This window comes from Lutjanus erythropterus, chromosome 15, assembly GCF_056507025.1.
Source record: "Lutjanus erythropterus isolate fLutEry1 chromosome 15, fLutEry1.hap2, whole genome shotgun sequence".
Taxonomy (NCBI): Eukaryota; Metazoa; Chordata; class Actinopteri; order Lutjaniformes; family Lutjanidae; genus Lutjanus; species Lutjanus erythropterus.
In genome coordinates, this window is record NC_139331.1 from 11,387,501 (window position 1) to 11,405,880 (window position 18,380).

The window sequence follows — 18,380 nt, forward strand, 5'->3', positions numbered from 1 at the left end:
GTATGGTCATATGTATGTATGTATGCTCATATGTATGTATGCATGGTCATATGTATGTATGTATGCTCATATGTATGTATGCATGGTCATATGTATGTATGTATGCTCATATGTATGTATGTATTCTCATATGTATGTATGTATGTATGGTCATATGTATGTATGTATATATGCTCATATGTATGTATGCTCATATGTATGTATGTATGTATGTATGTATGTATGTATGTATGGTCACATGTATGTATGTATGCATGGTCATATGTATGTATGTATGTATGTATGTATGTATGCATGTATGCTCATATGTATGTATGTATGTATGTATGTATGTATGCATGGTCATATGTATGACCATATGTATGTATGTATGTGTATATGTATGTATGGTCATATGAATGTATGCATGGTCATATGTATGTATGTATGTATGTATGTATGTATGGTCATATGTATGTATGTATGGTCATAAGTATGTATGTATGTATGTATTTATGTATGTATGTATGTATGGTCATATGTATGTATGTTTGTATGCATGGTCATATGTTTGGCCATATGTATGAATGTATGCTCATATGTATGTATGGTCATATGTATGTATGTATGTATGTATGCTCATATGTATGTATGCTCATAGGTATGTATGCTCATATGTATGTATGTATGTATGTATGTATGTATGCTCATATGTATGTATGTATGTATTTATGCTCATATGTATGTATGTATGCATGCTCATATGTGCGTATGGTCATGTGTATGTATGTATGTATGTATGTATGTATGTATGTATGTATGTATGTATGTATGCTCATATGTATGTATGTATGTATGTATGTATGTATGCTCATATGTATGTATGTATGTATGCTCATATGTATGTATGTATGTATGTATGCATGGTCATATGTATGTATGTATTCTCATGTGTATGTATGTATGTATGTATGTATGGTCATATGTATGTATGTATATATGCTCATATGTATGTATGTATGCATGCTCATATGTATGTATGTATGTATGCATGGTCGTATCCCTCTATGGTACACATTATGATGCCAGTGAGGGAAATGTGTTTTTATGTCTCAAAATAGACTTAATAAACATAATCTGAAGAAATTTTATTTTTATTTTTATTTTTGGAAGTTTTTGGGGTTTGTTGCCTGTAGGCAACATTGTACCATAATGGTGCATAAGTGAAAAAGAATGTTCCTTTTCCAATTTGAACATTGTTTATTTCATAAACATATGCAAAAATATTCAATAACATCAAGAAGTCACAATTCATTTTAAATTTTAAATTAAAAAGAATTATAAAAAGAATTTATATATATATGCATGTATGTATGGTCATATATATGTATGTATGTATGTATGATCATATATATGTATGTATGGTCATATGTATGTATGTATGTATGCTCATATGTATGTATGCATGGTCATATGTATGTATGTATGCTCATATGTATGTATGCATGGTCATATGTATGTATGTATGCTCATATGTATGTACGTATTCTCATACGTATGTATGTATGTATGGTCATATGTATGTATGTATATATGCTCATATGTATGTATGCTCATATGTATGTATGTATGTATGTATGTATGGTCACATGTATGTATGTATGCATGTATGCTCATATGTATGTATGTATGTATGTATGTATGTATGCATGGTCATATGTATGACCATATGTATGTATGTATGTGTATATGTATGTATGGTCATATGAATGTATGCATGGTCATATGTATGTATGTATGTATGTATGTATGTATGTATGTATGTATGTATGGTCATATGTATGTATGTATTGTCATAAGTATGTATTTATGTATGTATGTATGTATGTATGGTCATATGTATGTATGTTTGTACGCATGGTCATATGTTTGGCCATATGTATGAATGTATGCTCATATGTATGTATGGTCATATTAATGTACGTATGTATGTATGTATGCTCATATGTATGTACGCTCATAGGTATGTATGCTCATATGTATGTATGTATGTATGCATGCTCATATGTATGTATGTATGTATGTATGTATGTATGTATGTATGTATGGTCATATATATATGTATGTATGTATGTATGTATGTATGGTCATAAGTATGTATGTATGTATATTCATATGTATGTATGCATGGTCATATGTATGGCCATATGTATGTATGTATGTATGTATGTATGTATGTATGTATGTATGTATGTATGCTCATATGTTTGTATGCTCATATATACGTATGTATGTATGCTCATATGTATGTATGCTCATATGTGTGTTTGTATGTATGTATGGTCATATGTATGTATGTATGTATGTATGGTCATATGTATGTATGCATGGTCGCATGTATGTATGTATGCTCATATGTATGTATGTATGCATGGTCATATGTATGGCCATATTTATGTATGTATGTATGCATGGTCATATGTATGTATGTATACATGGCCATATGTATGTATGTATGCTCATATGTATGTATGTATGTATGTATGTATGTATGTATGTATGTATGTATGTATGTATGTATGTATGCATGGTCATATGTATGTATGCTCCTATGTATGTATGTATGTATATATGTATGTATGCTCATATGTATGTATGTATGTATGTATGCTCATATGTATGTATGTATGCATGGTCACATGTATGTATGTATGTATGTATGTATGTATGTATGGTCATATGTATGTATGTATGTATGTATGTATGTATGTATGTATGGTCATATGTATGTATGCTCCTATGTATGTATGTATGTATATATGTATGTATGCTCATATGTATGTATGTATGTATGTATGCTCATATGTATGTATGTATGTATGGTCATATGTATGTATGTATGTATGTATGTATGGTCATATGTATGTATGCATGGTCGTATGTATGTATGTATGCTCATATGTATGTATGTATGCATGGTCATATGTATGGCCATATTTATGTATGTATGTATGCATGGTCATATGTATGTATGTATACATGGCCATATGTATGTATGTATGCTCATATGTATGTATGTATGTATGTATGTATGTATGTATGTATGCATGGTCATATGTATGTATGCTCATATGTATGTATGTATGTATGTATGTATGTATGTATGTATGTATGGTCATATGTATGTATGTATGTATGTATGTATGTATGTATGTATGTATGGTCATATGTATGTATGCTCCTATGTATGTATGTATGTATATATGTATGTATGCTCATATGTATGTATGTATGTATGTATGCTCATATGTATGTATGTATGCATGGTCACATGTATGTATGTATGTATGTATGCATGTATGGTCATATGTATGTATGCATGTATGCTCATATGTATGTATGTATGTATGCATGGGCGTATGTATGTATGTATGTATGTATGTATGTATGTATGTATGTATGCATGCTCATATGTATGTATATATGTATGTATGTATGGTCACATGTATCTATGTATGCATGGTCATATGTATGTATGTATGTATGTATGTATGCATGTATGCTCATATGTATGTATGTATGCATGGTCATATGTATGACCATATGTATGTTTGTATGTGTGTATGTATGTATGGTCATATGTATGTATGTATGGTCATAAGTATGTATGTATGTATGTATGCATGGTCATATGTATGTATGGTCATATGTATGTATGTATGTATGTATGCTCATATGTATGTATGTATGTATGTATGTATGTATGTATGTATGCACGTATGCATGTATGGTCATATGTATGTATGCATGTATGTATGTGTATGTATGTATGTACGGTCATATGTATGTATGTATGTATGGTCATATCCCTCTATGGTACACATTATGATGCTAGTGAGGGAAATGTGTTTTTATGTCTCAAAATAGACTAAATAAACATAATCTGAAGAAATTTTATTTTTATTTTTATTTGTATTTTTATTTTTGGAAGTTTTTGGGGTTAGTTGCCTGTAGGCAACATTGTACCATAATGGTGCATTAGTGAAAAAGAACGTTCCTTTTCCAATTTGAACATTGTTTATTTCATGAACATATGCAAAAATATTCAATAACATCAAGAAGTCACAATTCATTTTAAATTTTAAATTTAAAAGAATTATAAAAAGAATTTGTATTTATATGTATATATGTATGTCTGTATGTATGGTCATATGTATGTATGTATGTATGTATGTCTGGTCATATGTATGTATGTATGCTCATATGTATGTATGCATGGTCATATGTATGTATGTATGCTCATATGTATGTATGCATGGTCATATGTATGTATGTATGCTCATATGTTTGTATGCATGGTCATATGTATGTATGTATTCTCATATGTATGTATGTATGTATGTATGTATGTATGTATGTATGTATGGTCATATGTAAGTATGTATGTATGTATGCATGTATGTATGTATGTATGTATGTAAGGTCACATGTATGTATGTATGCATGGTCATATGTATGTATGTATGTATGCATGTATGCATGTATGCTCATATGTATGTATGTATGTACGTATGTATGTATGTATGTATGCATGGTCATATGTATGACCATATGTATGTATGTATGTGTGTATGTACGTATGGTCATATGAATGTATGCATGGTCATATGTATGTATGTATGTATGTATGTATGGTCATATGTATGCATGTATGGTCATAAGTATGTATGTATGTATGTATGTATGTATGTATGTATGTATGTATGGTCATATGTATGTATGTGTGCATGGTCATATATATGTATGGTCATATGTATGTATGTATGTATGTATGTATGTATGTATGTATGTATGTATGTACACTACCGTTCAAAAGTTTGGGGTCACCCAGACAATTTAGTGTTTTCCATGAAAAGTCACACTTTTATTTACCACCATGAGTTGTAAAATGAATAGAAAATATAGTCAAGACATTGACAAGGTTAGAAATAATGATTTGTTTTTGAAATAATAATTTTTTCCTTCAAACTTTGCTTTCGTCAAAGAATCCTCCATTTGCAGCAATTACAGCATTGCAGACCTTAGGCATTCTAGCTGTTAATTTGTTGAGGTAATGTGGAGAAATTTCACCCCACGCTTCTAGAAGCCTCTCCCATAAATTGGATTGGCTGGATGGGCACTTCTTTCGTACCATACGGTCAAGCTGCTCCCACAACAGCTCAATGGGGTTTAGATCTGGTGACTGCACTGGCCACTCCATTACAGATAGAATACCAGCTGCCTGCTTCTTCTCTAAATAGTTCTTGCACAATTTGGAGGTGTGCTTTGGGTCATTGTCCTTTTGTAGGATGAAATTGGCTCCAATCAAGCACTGTCCACAGGGTATGGCATGGCGTTGCAAAATGGAGTGATAGCCTTCCTTATTCAAAATCCCTTTTATCCTGAACAAATCTCCCACCTTACCAGCACCAAAGCAACCCCAGACCATCACGTTACCCCCACCATGCTTGACAGATGGCATCAGGCACTCTTCCAGCATCTTTTCAGTTGTTCTGCGTCTCACAAATGTTCTTCTGTGTGATCCAAACACCTCAAACTTCAATTCGTCCATCCATAACACTTTTTTCAATCTTCCTCTGTCCAATGTCTGTGTTCTTTTGCCCATATTAATCTTTTTCTTTTATTGGCCAGTCTCAGATATGTCTTTTTCTTTGCCACTCTGCCCTGAAGGCCAGCATCCCAGAGTCGCCTCTTCACTGTAGATGTTGACACTGGCGTTTTGCGGGTACTATTTAATGAAGCTGCCAGTTGAGGACCTGTGAGCCGTCTATTTCTCAAACTAGAGACTCTCATGTACTTATCTTTTTGCTCAGTTGTGCAGCAGGGCTTCCCACTTCTTTTTCTACTCTGGTTAGAGCCTGTTTGTGCTGTTCTCTGAAGGGAGTAGTACACACCGTTGTAGGAAATCTTCAGGTTCTTGGCAATTTCTCGCATGGAATAGCCTTCATTTCTAAGAACAAGAATAGACTGTCGTGCGTATGTATGTATGTATGCTCATATGTATGTATGCTCATATGTATGTATGCATGGTCATATGTATGTATGGTCATATGTATGTATGTATGTATGTATGTATGTATGTATGTATGGTCATATGTATGTATGTATGGTCATAAGTATGTATGTATGTATGTATGTATGTATGTATGTATGTATGTATGGTCATATGTATTTATGTATGTATGCATGGTCATATGTATGTATGCTCATATGTATGTATGCATGGTCATATGTATGTATGTATGTATGTATGTATGTATGTATGCATGTATGTATGTATGTTTGTATGCATGGTCATATGTTTGGCCATATGTATGAATGTATGCTCATATGTATGTATGCTCATATGTATGTACGTATGCTCATATGTATGTATGCTCATATGTATGTACGTATTTATGTATGTATGCTCATATGTATGTATGCTCATATGTATGTATGTATGTATGTATGTATGTATGTATGTATGTATGTATGCTCATATGTATGTATGTATGTATGTATGTATGTATGCTCATATGTATGTATGTATGTATTTATGCTCATATGTATGCATGTATGTATGCTCATATGTATGTATGTATGTATGCTCATATGTATGTATGTATGTATGTATGTATGTATGTATGTATGGTCATATGTATGTATGTATGTATGCTCATATGTATGTATGTATGTATGTATGTATGTATGTATGTATGTGTATGTATGTATGTACGGTCATATGTATGTATGTATGTATGTATGTATGTATGTATGTATGGTCATATCCCTCTATGGTACACATTATGATGCCAGTGAGGGAAATGTGTTTTTCTGTCTCAAAATAGACTAAATAAACATAATCTGAAGAAATGTTATTTATATTTTTATTTTTATTTTTGGAAGTTTTTGGGGTTCGTTGCCTGTAGGCAACATTGTACCATAATGGTGCATAAGTGAAAAAGAACGTTCCTTTTCCAATTTGAACATGTTTATTTCATAAACATATGCAAAAATATTCAATAACATCAAGAAGTCACAATTCATTTTAAATTTTAAATTTAAAAGAATTATAAAAATAATACATATATATATATATATGTATGTATGTATGTATGTATGTATGTATGTATGTATGTATGGTCATATGTATGTATGTATGTATGTATGTATGGTCATATGTATGTATGTATGGTCATATGTATGTATGCATGGTCATATGTATGTATGTATGTATGCATGTATGCTCATATGTATGTATGTATGCGATCGCGAGCCACTTAAGTCAAAATGATCAAGTTGTTATAATTATGGGCTATGAAAAATATACAAAATACATTACGGCAAAAAGCAACACTGTTGTTGCAAATAAAGCAGAAGAAGTATGCTGTTAGAAAATTAATTTAACATTAAACAATAAAACTCCTTACAGCAGATTTAAACATGATGAAGTCTGTCTGACACTGTCCTATGATGACAGAGACGTGGACATCACATTAGTTTTTGACCAAACCAACATAAAATGAGTGTAACTGATTTAAGACCGTCTGTGATAAATGATGATGAATTTTCTAATCAGTGATTTGAGCTGCAATATCACCAAGACAAAACAGATAACAGTAAAAAGTATTCAAAGTGTCTGTAGTTACTTCATCATTATTTTAGTGTGTGGATTATATACCATGTAAATGTAAAGTGTTAATATGATCTGGAGCAAACGGGAAAAATGACTCTGCATCACCAAACGGAGGTTACCATGACAACACGATGCCTACAGTTTGTGCTGCTGTTACACTATGTTACATCTTTACATTATATGGATTCGTTCGGTGATATTACGAACATACACCTCAGCAACTTTAAAGAACGGCGCTTTTTACAGACGATTTAATCTGAAACTCTGAACATAACCTGCTCCCGACCAGGTTATGAGTTCAGCATCAGTTACCATGGTGATCTAGTCAGGTTAAAAGAGAGCCACCTTCGTGACACTGAAAATCCTGGATTTAGACTCAACACACCTCGCTAACCCACTAATCTCACTTCATAGTACAGCCCTCTGCTAGCAAAACACACACAACCTAACTACTAATGTTTTGTAGGCGTGTCCTGAAACACACCCAGCTCAAGTTTACTACAGTGCACATATTGTACTGCATGCTGCTGCAGCATCAGTGTGTTAGACTCTTGTAACAGTAGGTATGGACTTTTAGATGGTGAGCTGAAGTTTTTTTTTTTTTTTAATAGTTTGTGAAACATTAAATTACAAAATGGAATAAAGAATAATACAAAATATATTGGGGTTCCTGCTGAACACAGTACAATACATTACAATATATTGATGATAAACTAGCTACACTGTTGTAGGCTGGTTTTATAAAGAAAATGAGCTTCAGCTGAGTACATTAGCAAACTGGAAAGGCTGGTGCTTCATGTCTTTAGCCAGCAGTTGGTCGACACATGTGCGTGCGTGTGCACATGCACGCACGCACGCACGCACACACACACACACACACACACACACACACACACACACACACACACACACACACACACACACACACACACACACACCCTAGACCAAACACTGCTCTCAATGTTGCATCAACATGCCAATCTCATTATGGTACAAGCATCAGGAAAATTCAAAAATAGGGAATAAATGAATAAATTCATGTGTGCTAAGACCAAACAAATAGAAACAGCTGACAAATAAAATGAGCTGGTTGAAGACAAATAGAACTGATTGCTGGTAAATAAAATAGGTGAAAAACTTTTTCGCTTTTTTAACAAATTGATTGAGGTTAAATGAAAAGTATAAAGCTCTACAATCCGTTTTCATTATCAGGTGATTCGTTCTCTTCACTCTGTTTTTCATGCTTATTTTTTCCACTTCTGTACTTTTAAAATCCATTCTACCTAAATAATTTTGCAGATAGATACATCATTCCATTTACCACATTATTCATCTCATGGATGCTCTCACTTTTCTTTTTGTTACAGTTATTGAGATGTTTATATTAACTTGAGTTGACCTTTTCAACAATATAATTACATTACAGTTGCAGTAAAAGTCATCTTTCAAAAATTCTTTTGTCTTTAATAAGATGAAACTCAGCATCTCCATAAGCATGTTCAGGACATGCAGCGGCACGACACCAACAGCTCCACCTTGTGGTCATTAATAAAACAACTCTTTCACTCACCACTGGTATCTTCGACGTGAATCACCAAAATTTCTTGCTGGAACTCCTTTAGCTAGAGCTGCAACGATGAAACGATTATTAAATTAACTGATGACCATTTTGATAACTGATTAATCTGTTTTTGTCACTTTTCAAGGAAAAACAGTAAACCAAAATGGTAACCCTTTATTTTCCAGGCCTGTAATTATGTAGTAATATAAGGGAAATTACCGAGAAATTACAGTAAATTAAGAAGTAAAATACAAATCGTGGCAAGTAATGGGAGTAGAATAACTTGAAAATTACCATAAATTATTAGGTAATTACGAAATAAAATGAGACCAGAATTAGGATATTAGGTTGGTTATTGTGTAGGAATTAATCGATCTTTAATATCAAATAATTGGGTAATTACTTGGGTGGTTACTCGACTAGACGTGAGATGTTGGGTCAGTAATTATATGGGAATTTATTTATTCATTTCTTACTTATTACCAGTCTTACCTGTTCACAAGCCAAGACGGTTTGCAGCAATTGTTGTAGACCTTTCTGCCTGTATAATGTAGCGTCCACTTTCTCCTTTGAATGGCCAGCTTCATCACAAATAAGGGCACACTGGATGAACATGAGCACGTACCAGTAATATCACTGTAGTTAACCCATAATTACCTTTTTCACTGCCTGCAAAATGTAGTGAACGCGGTTCCGTTGTAACGTCTGGGTAATTTCAGCAGAAGTACTGGCACGTTAAAAGGATGTTCACTGTAATTACCCAAATAGGCTACTGTATCTTACGGTGCTACTCTATTGTATCAATCAAGCAAAAAATATTTCCTAAGTACTGCATGAAAAGAAGTGCGTGCCTGTAATGTCACTGTACTTTACCCATAACTACCGCTTCACTGCCTGTAAAATGTAGTGAACACTGTTCATTTTATTTCAGTGTGCGTTCTGCTGAAACTACCCAGACAGCACGCACGATGAATAAAGTTACATCGCTGCGACGTCGTATGGAGAGCGTTTGCTCATTGGGAAGACGTGGCCGAGACAACAATATGCTTGACCATCAAAATAGCTTCCTAATTTAGTATGTTAATAAAATAAAGAGACACGAACGATTCAAGTTAATGATCATACATTTATTTCGGACTGCATAGTCAAAACAACTCCAGCACAGAAAAGATAACCAAGACAGAACAGATGAAAATATACAGGTGGCCGGTCGGGAGACGCACACGGACAGCACGGTCTGGACTGCTGGCAGACTTATGAGCCTGCAAAGGGGAGAAAAAGACAAAACACATGAGCCCATTTTTTTTCAATTAACTTATACTATACAATTTTATACCCATACTTCACAAATAAACACGTAAAAATAGACACACCAAGGAAGGAAAACGTAGCTGTGCCTTTTTTCCCGGCCGCTGTCTGACCTTAGAGAGCCACCGTAGTTGATAAGAGACCTGGAGCTAATAGTATTAGCCCTATGCTCTTTAGCTATTAAACGTGTTAAAAAGCACCACAAGAAGACCTCCAAATAACCCATGCTTCATACAGTGTCACAGGCAACACTGTATGAAGCACCAGCAGAAAGCATGACTTGAAAATATGAACCACAAAAAGTTCGCGTGTATTATTTTGCGGGGCGGTCTGACAGCCCCGGCTTGACCGCGGATAACTGCTGAACTCCGGCCAGCTCTACAGGAGAGGCGGGGGGGTGACTGGAGGGACATGACAGAAACAACTGGAGTCTGTTGTGTTTTCCACACATCTACGTGAAGTGGATATTAACTTCACTTACAGTACAAACACACCAACAATAGTCCATAACCAGTACCAAACTATGAGAAAATGTTACACCGAGTCATATTTACAAATGGAGCAGAGCAGAGCCTCCCTTCATTAGCTGCCAGTTAACCGCTAAAGTTAACTCCGCAGCTGTAAAAACACCGAAGCCCACCAGCTACTAGCTAACAGCTAACGCTTGCTAACGTTACCTGACCCTTTCCCAAATTCAAAACTGATTTGTTGTCTAGATGGAGACTGTTCACGTGCTGGAAAGACTCATGGCTACCTAGCAATGGCTAAATGAAGTTAGAGCTAGTTGATACATTTGCTGGTCAGGTCTAAGCAACTAACGTTTGTTAAGCTAGCTAGCTAGCCTGTTAGGAGTCGGCATCTGGGCTCTTCACCTGTGCTAACATACCCAGTCAGGGCTTAACAACTTATGTTGCTAAATCCCGATTTATCTTGCTAACCCTGTATGTCATATTTATAAAACAGCTATTTTTTTTATATATTTACGTTAAGTGAGCTTACCTGAAGACTAGTCCTGGCTGACATGAAGTGGCCTCTCCGTCTCCAAAGCCTGCTCTCAGTTCCGTTGACAGTGGCACCAATTGGATAACGTGCAATGTATCGATCCACAGCCGACCTATCGCCGACTTTGAAATGGCGCGCATAATCCCGCCCTCTAGCAAACCGTGTCCCTGCTATGGGCCGATGCTTCTCCGATGCATTTACAGATGTCAGGAGGAGAACGCACGATCTGAGGCCGACGTCGGCGAGACGTATGCGTGCTATCTGGGTACCCAGATATTGGGTACCCAGGTATTTCTACTGAACAGTGTTCACTACATTTTACAGGCAGTGATGAGGTAATTATGGGTAGAGTACAGTGGTATTACCTGGTAGTGGCTTATTTTAATGCAATGTGCCCTTATTTCTGCTGAAACTACCCATTTATTTCAAATGAAGAGTGTTCACTACATTTTGCAGGCAGTGAAAAAGGTAATTATGGGTTAACTACAGTGATATTACTGGTACATGCTCATGTTTTGTTTTTTTTTTTTTTGTTTTTTTCCTTCTTCTCTTCTGTTTCTATTGTATTTCTGCTTTGTTGCCTAATTGTAATCTCGGCATCATTGAAAATGAGGGCCACCCCTCAATGTATTCCCGAGAAATAAATAAAGGTTGAATGAATGAATGAATGTTCATCCAGTGTGCCCTTATTTGTGATGAAGCTGGCCATTCAAAGGAGAAAGTGGACGCTACATTATACAGGCAGAAAGGTCTACAACAATTGCTGCAAACCGTCTTGGCTTGTGAACAGGTAAGACTGGTAATAAGTAAGAAATGAATAAATAAATTCCCATATAATTACTGACCCAACATCTCACGTCTAGTCGAGTAACCACCCAAGTAATTACCCAATTATTTGATATTAAAGATCGATTAATTCCTACACAATAACCAACCTAATATCCTAATTCTGGTCTCATTTTATTTCGTAATTACCTAATAATTTATGGTAATTTTCAAGTTATTCTACTCCCATTACTTTCCACGATTTGTATTTTACTTCTTAATTTACTGTAATTTCTCGGTAATTTCCCTTATATTACTACATAATTACAGGCCTGGAAAATAAAGGGTTACCAAAATGTCTGATTCCAGGTTCTTAAATATGAATATTTTCTGGTTTCTGAACTACTTTACTAAACTGCTAAACCGAATATCTTTGGGCTGCCAACAAAACAAGATATCTTCATCTTGGGCTTTGGACAACAGTGATCCACATTATTCACCATTTTCTGACATTTTATGGACCAAACAACTAATCGATTAATCAAGAAAATAACGTACCGATTAATCAATAATCAATAATTGAGAGTTGCAGCCTTACTTTCAGCAGCACCAATCAAATACATTTTTTTCAGCAATTTTCATAATTTGACTAACAGAATATGTATATTAATAGACTCATGTAGACTTTTGTTATTCTTTCATGACATTTTGTCAGGGCTCCATAGTGAACAGTCTGCTGTCTTTTTGATTGCTCTCCTAAAAAGTCAAATTAATTACACTGTTTAATAATATTTCAGTGTCACTCACCACTGTCATGTTTCTCTTGAGCAGCATGGTACTTATAAATCTGAAACAAGACATACAAGTATGAATTTATTAAGCTAAACTTCCTAAAAGAAATATATATATATATATATTTATATATTCATGCACCTTTATTAAATCCAAGCTTGTGGGGTTTTTGCAGCTTTGCGTTGGTGTGCCAGCTGAACAACACAAATCCTCTTCCTTTAAAAGCTTCTGCAGGTGTCTTTTGTACAGCAGCCTGTAATATTCAAAGAGAAGAAAAACTTAATTGACAGTTAAGCAGTCCCCTGCCTTCATGAAAATCAAAGCTTAGGTGAGTTTTTGACATTTTTAAACATATTCAGCACTAATAATTTCTGTCTCGTCCTCTGAAGAAACAGCGCTGTTATCTCTTTAAATCATTTTCAAAAAGGAGAAAGTCTCGTATTTAGAAGAGGCAAAGTTTTTGTTAGACTTAATAACAAAGGCGAAGCAAAGTGTTCCACACAGTCCAGGCGATTACAGGTCCAGTCTGACAAAATGTGTCTGTGTTTTAGGAAGCAGCATCCCGAGAAAAGCAAAGCTCAACCAAGCTTAGAGCAAAAATGAGCTGTGGAGCTGTGCTAAGCCTTCACTCAATCCCTGTTTCCCCTCTTAAGTTCTAAGTACATTTGGAAAGCCGAGGTCCAGAGAAAATATTGAACATTTCTCTGAGCAGATTGACAGCGAGTCCTCAAACATGCTATAGATTTTACATTTATCTACTGACTTGTGCAGGGTGGCTTAGTAATGGATTACATGTAATCATATTATGGAATCAGATTACATAAAATACCTAGAATCAGTCCAGGTAACATTTGGGGAAAAAAGTGTAATAAAAGAATAACTTGATTAGATTTTGATCACAAATGTTTATGATGAAAATTTTGATTAAAATATGCAGATAAACATGTTTTTTTTTCCAACGATCACATAAATGTAGTTATTTAACACCTAACAATAAGGAGGCAGGATACTTTACAGTCAAACAATAGACTTATGTCTAGTATGACGTCAAGGCACTGAAACATTAAAGTTTCAATGATTTTATCATTTAATTCTAAGTAATTATGAATAAAAAAAAAAAAAAAATCAGAGCAAAGTAGCTGTACATATTAAACCTGAATCACGAAATCAAATATACATAAAGTATTGTGTATAAAGCTAACAAAAAATATAATCTGCATTATGTTCCATTAAAAATGTTTTCATATCTATCCGACAACATTTACACTGAAAAAGACAATAAATGACAAATACGTTTTACTGTATGTCACAGTAAGTTACTTCACTTCAGTTGCCAGTTTTGTTAAATAGATACTAAACTAATATTTAGAAATAATAGATAAATAATAATAAATAATATACTTTGTTTTTTAATGATGATTTATGGATAACAGAGTTTTTATTCCTTTTTATTTACACTGAAAATGGAAGATACACATTTTGAGTGAGTGCTCATGATTTGACCAACAGTAAATATTAAATAAACACAATGAGATAATAGAATTATTATCTCCACACCAGGCATAAGCCTGGAGAGGATCATGAGATTGTTCGTTCATCCGTGCATTAGAGATCAACAGATCTGGAGCTTATCTGCACACTACTCGACTAACCAGCCTCTTTTTTTTTGCACAGCCGTGACTGTATGCTGTGATTCTCAATTTTGAAAAAGTTTAAAAACCGTCTACACGTTTGTGACAAATGTGACCACAGGCATTATGTTTTTGGGTCATCCCAGTTGACATCTCCAACACTTTGAGGGAATTTCTTCAAACTTGGACACGAGAATGAGCCGATTAGATTTTGGTGGTCAAAGGTCACAGTGACCTCACAAGATGTTTTTGGCTACAACTCAAGAATTCATACACTAATTTCTATTCTTTTGCATTGAAAATGTTTTGAAATGTTAACAGAAGAAATAGTAAGGATAGAAGTCTTGTTTTTGTGGCTTTGTCCAGTTTTTCAGAGTTATCAAAAAGTAATCCAGTTACAATACCATGTAATTTTTATTTAGTAATGCGCAACATTTCTAAGTAATCTGACCCAACCAGTCCAGAAAGTCTTGTGGATACCTGGAAACAATATGAAATTGAACATTTCGGATCGTTTTGCTTTGTAAATCCTATTTCACATGTCAGAAGAGAGCAGAGTAAGTTTAACATCTGCTCTCCATAAGGACTCAAACTTGTGCTTGGAATGAAATTTGAAGATAATGAGCAATCTCAGAGTTTGGCGTTTTTACCCCCTCATTCATCATGGTATCGATATTTTCACATTTGTCTAAATAAATCACATTTGGCGGGCTCGGTCACACTCTCACACAGCCCCGGCTTTCTAATGCACTTCTTTACAGTGTAACTACATCCCCAGGAAAGTGTCGGCTTATCTGAGCTATATTAGGTTGCAAAACACATGCAAACTCATAGATCAGTCCTGCTGCTCTCCCAGCAGACTAGTTTCCCCATTTACATTCTGCCCCATCATTAGTCCAGCTTTACTCCACTTTGTCAGGTTGAGAGATGTTAATGAATAAATTCAGAGCTTTCCGCTGGTTTGTGTTTATTTGTGTTTTCCCGCAGAGCAAAATACAGCCTCTACATTATAAAAAAAAAAAAAGGGGGAGTTTGTAATCTGCATTTGCACATGCATGAGAAATAGAACACACATCTGCCTGAGCTTGTCAGAATAAATTGCAGCATGACAGTCAAACTTATTTAAAATGTGCCAATAGTATTCAGATCTATTCAGAAGGACTGCTTCTTCCTCTGTCTGTGTGAATACAGAGAGGCTGAGAAATCAGGTCATTAGCAGGCCGATGCATGTTCACAGCTGACAGTCAGCACATGCAGACAACATATTCACACACACACACACACACATTTTTCTCAGCTCTTGAATACATGTTTTGTTGCACAATACATGAGGTTAGAAAATGTTGCGTACCTGCAGTTTGTGTGTGTCCTCGGTGTGTCTCGGCTCAACTCTCCACCTTTGCACCACTGTGTCACTCAGGTGTGTCTCATCAGTGGCTCATTAGGAGTGTTTCCCCTGTGTGTCAGCCTCAGCTCCGACCCTCCAGTCTACTCCTACATATGCCTTAAGTTACCTAAACTTTAACTTAACTTAAAGACTTACCATATGACAGTATGCAGAGACATAAAAACTCTGGAATTAAAGGGTCAACCCTCCCCATATTTATTACTTTTTGTGTACCTAGCCATGAATAGAGTGTTAGTTGAACTCTCTTTGACATCCTTTTATATTCCTACCTCCTTCCCTCAACAACAGAAGTACAGGATTAAGTTTGTGGTGGTGTGCCCACAGGAAAGTACAAAGTTGACAGGTTGCTCACCTGTTATTGGAGCACAGAGCGAAATGGGGCTGGACTTAGGAAAGGTCAATCAATGGTCATACATGGGGGAGATGGTAACTCCTGTCTCTTTTCGAGGATGCTCTGTGGTGTTGAATATGAATGGCGTCCTTGATATTTACTGGTCATCCAATGACTCCTGGTCGATCACTTTGACTTTGACCACTTGTGACCTTCCCCATGATAAATAAGCAACTCAATTGAGAGAGAAGACCCCGTGGCTTACATTTTTGAAAATACCAAATAAATGAACCTCATGTTCCCCAAACAAGGACGTCTTCTTTCTGAAAAGACACACTGGCCAAGTTTCCTCTGCAGAAACTTTCTTCAGGGACTATTAACCTTTAAGAGGAACCGCAGGGACTACGGTCTAAATTAAGTTCTGTGGACATTATTTTAACTCCAGGAAAGTCTCCTCTACTACTGGGGCTTGGAACAATGAACACTTCTGATTGGTCAAGTTAGCCGATTTATTTTTGGAGTTACAGAAGAAAGCATAAAACAAATGGACCAACAACCAAGTCCAGGCCTTTTTGAGCGTTTATGGTGAAGATGAAAAAGCACCAACTGTCTGCCACTTTATAAATCATATTGATCATTGTTGTTGTGTGGTCACACGCAAAAATGATGTGTAAAAACACCCTTTGCTTTTTTATGTGTCAGCGGACTAATTTGCCAAATCTTTGGGCGTCTTTTGACTGCAGTGGAAGCAAGACAACATCAGGCAGGAGGGACCTTTTAGTTCCTTGAAAACTTTTCGTTTGTGTGATTGAAAGTATACTGGGTGCAAATGTGACTATTGCTGCTGAATGTGTTCAGTACAATTTAAAAAAAGAAAAAAAAATCTTATCTCCACTGTATTGTGGTTCCAGCTTACAACTTAAACCATGTGGCTAGATTCAAATAGGGGTAAATTTAAAAAAAAGTTATGTAATTTTATTATGTAATCTGAGTGCACCAACTCTCTAAATTCTCTGCAGCTGTGCTTATTATCGTCATATCCAACATTTATTGTTGCTTCCCTGGTTTAGATTTAATTTTAATATGGATAATATAAATTTAAACATACCTTGTGGGAAATCAGATTAGTGGCTCAGCTACACAACAAACTCTGCAGCTATTCAGGATCTAGTCAGCGTCTTGCTCAAGGGCACTACAGCAGCATGTCTAATTTACAAGCCCTGCTGTCACAGTGGAGAGGCTTTGGACTTTGTGAAGTTATAAAAACACCTGAGCCAGTACAGCCCGTCACACACAGTACACATCCTCATGCAAACATATGTATAAATGCTTCCTCACGAATACTGTGATTCCTAAAGTTAAGGCTCATTGAATATTACCCCGCTAAAACGGCCATTAGTAAACACAGCAACCCCTTAGTGTTGCTTCTGCCTCTCACAGCCAATCAAACAGCGATGGGGTGTTCGCCACCGCTGCTTACTGCCGTTATAGTGCTGGCGTAAGCCTCTGCAGCAGCCACAGAGGCTGATTCCCATTAGAACAAACCTATTTGGCTTGCATTACAAACCCATTCAATCAGGCAGCCATGCTCTGCTTTTTCGTTTAAGCCCGGAGGCTGAGAGTGTATCCAGCCGCTGTCGTTCAATAAGTGAATGGGTTATTGCAGCTGAGTCTCCGTATCAACCTCATTTTCTCCTGGGCCTTGAAAAAAAGAGAAGCGTGTTTTTTTTGTGCAATTGTTGTGCAACAATTTGTATTTATGACCCATTTTAAAATAAGATGAAGTGCTGTACACTGTGTTTGCTCATCGAATATGCAACAGTCAGGGGTGAGTGGAGTGATTTCCATGTTTGATAGCAGGCAGGTGTGGAGGAGCAGCCTGTCGATCGTGATGCCAGAATGACCTCTCCTGGCACCGCGAGCGG

At 35.6% G+C, this 18,380-nt stretch overlaps 1 long non-coding RNA gene across 1 annotated transcript in view; it reads right to left on the reverse strand.

Moving 5' to 3' along the window:
- LOC146314103 (uncharacterized) overlaps positions 1-9,287 on the reverse strand; it is a 28,171-nt gene extending 18,884 nt beyond the window's left edge. Inside the window, exon 1 of the long non-coding RNA XR_014771918.1 lies at positions 9,228-9,287. This is a non-coding gene — a long non-coding RNA (uncharacterized LOC146314103). The remainder of the gene's footprint in view (positions 1-9,227) is intronic.
- Between the last annotated feature and the right edge of the window lie 9,093 nt (positions 9,288-18,380).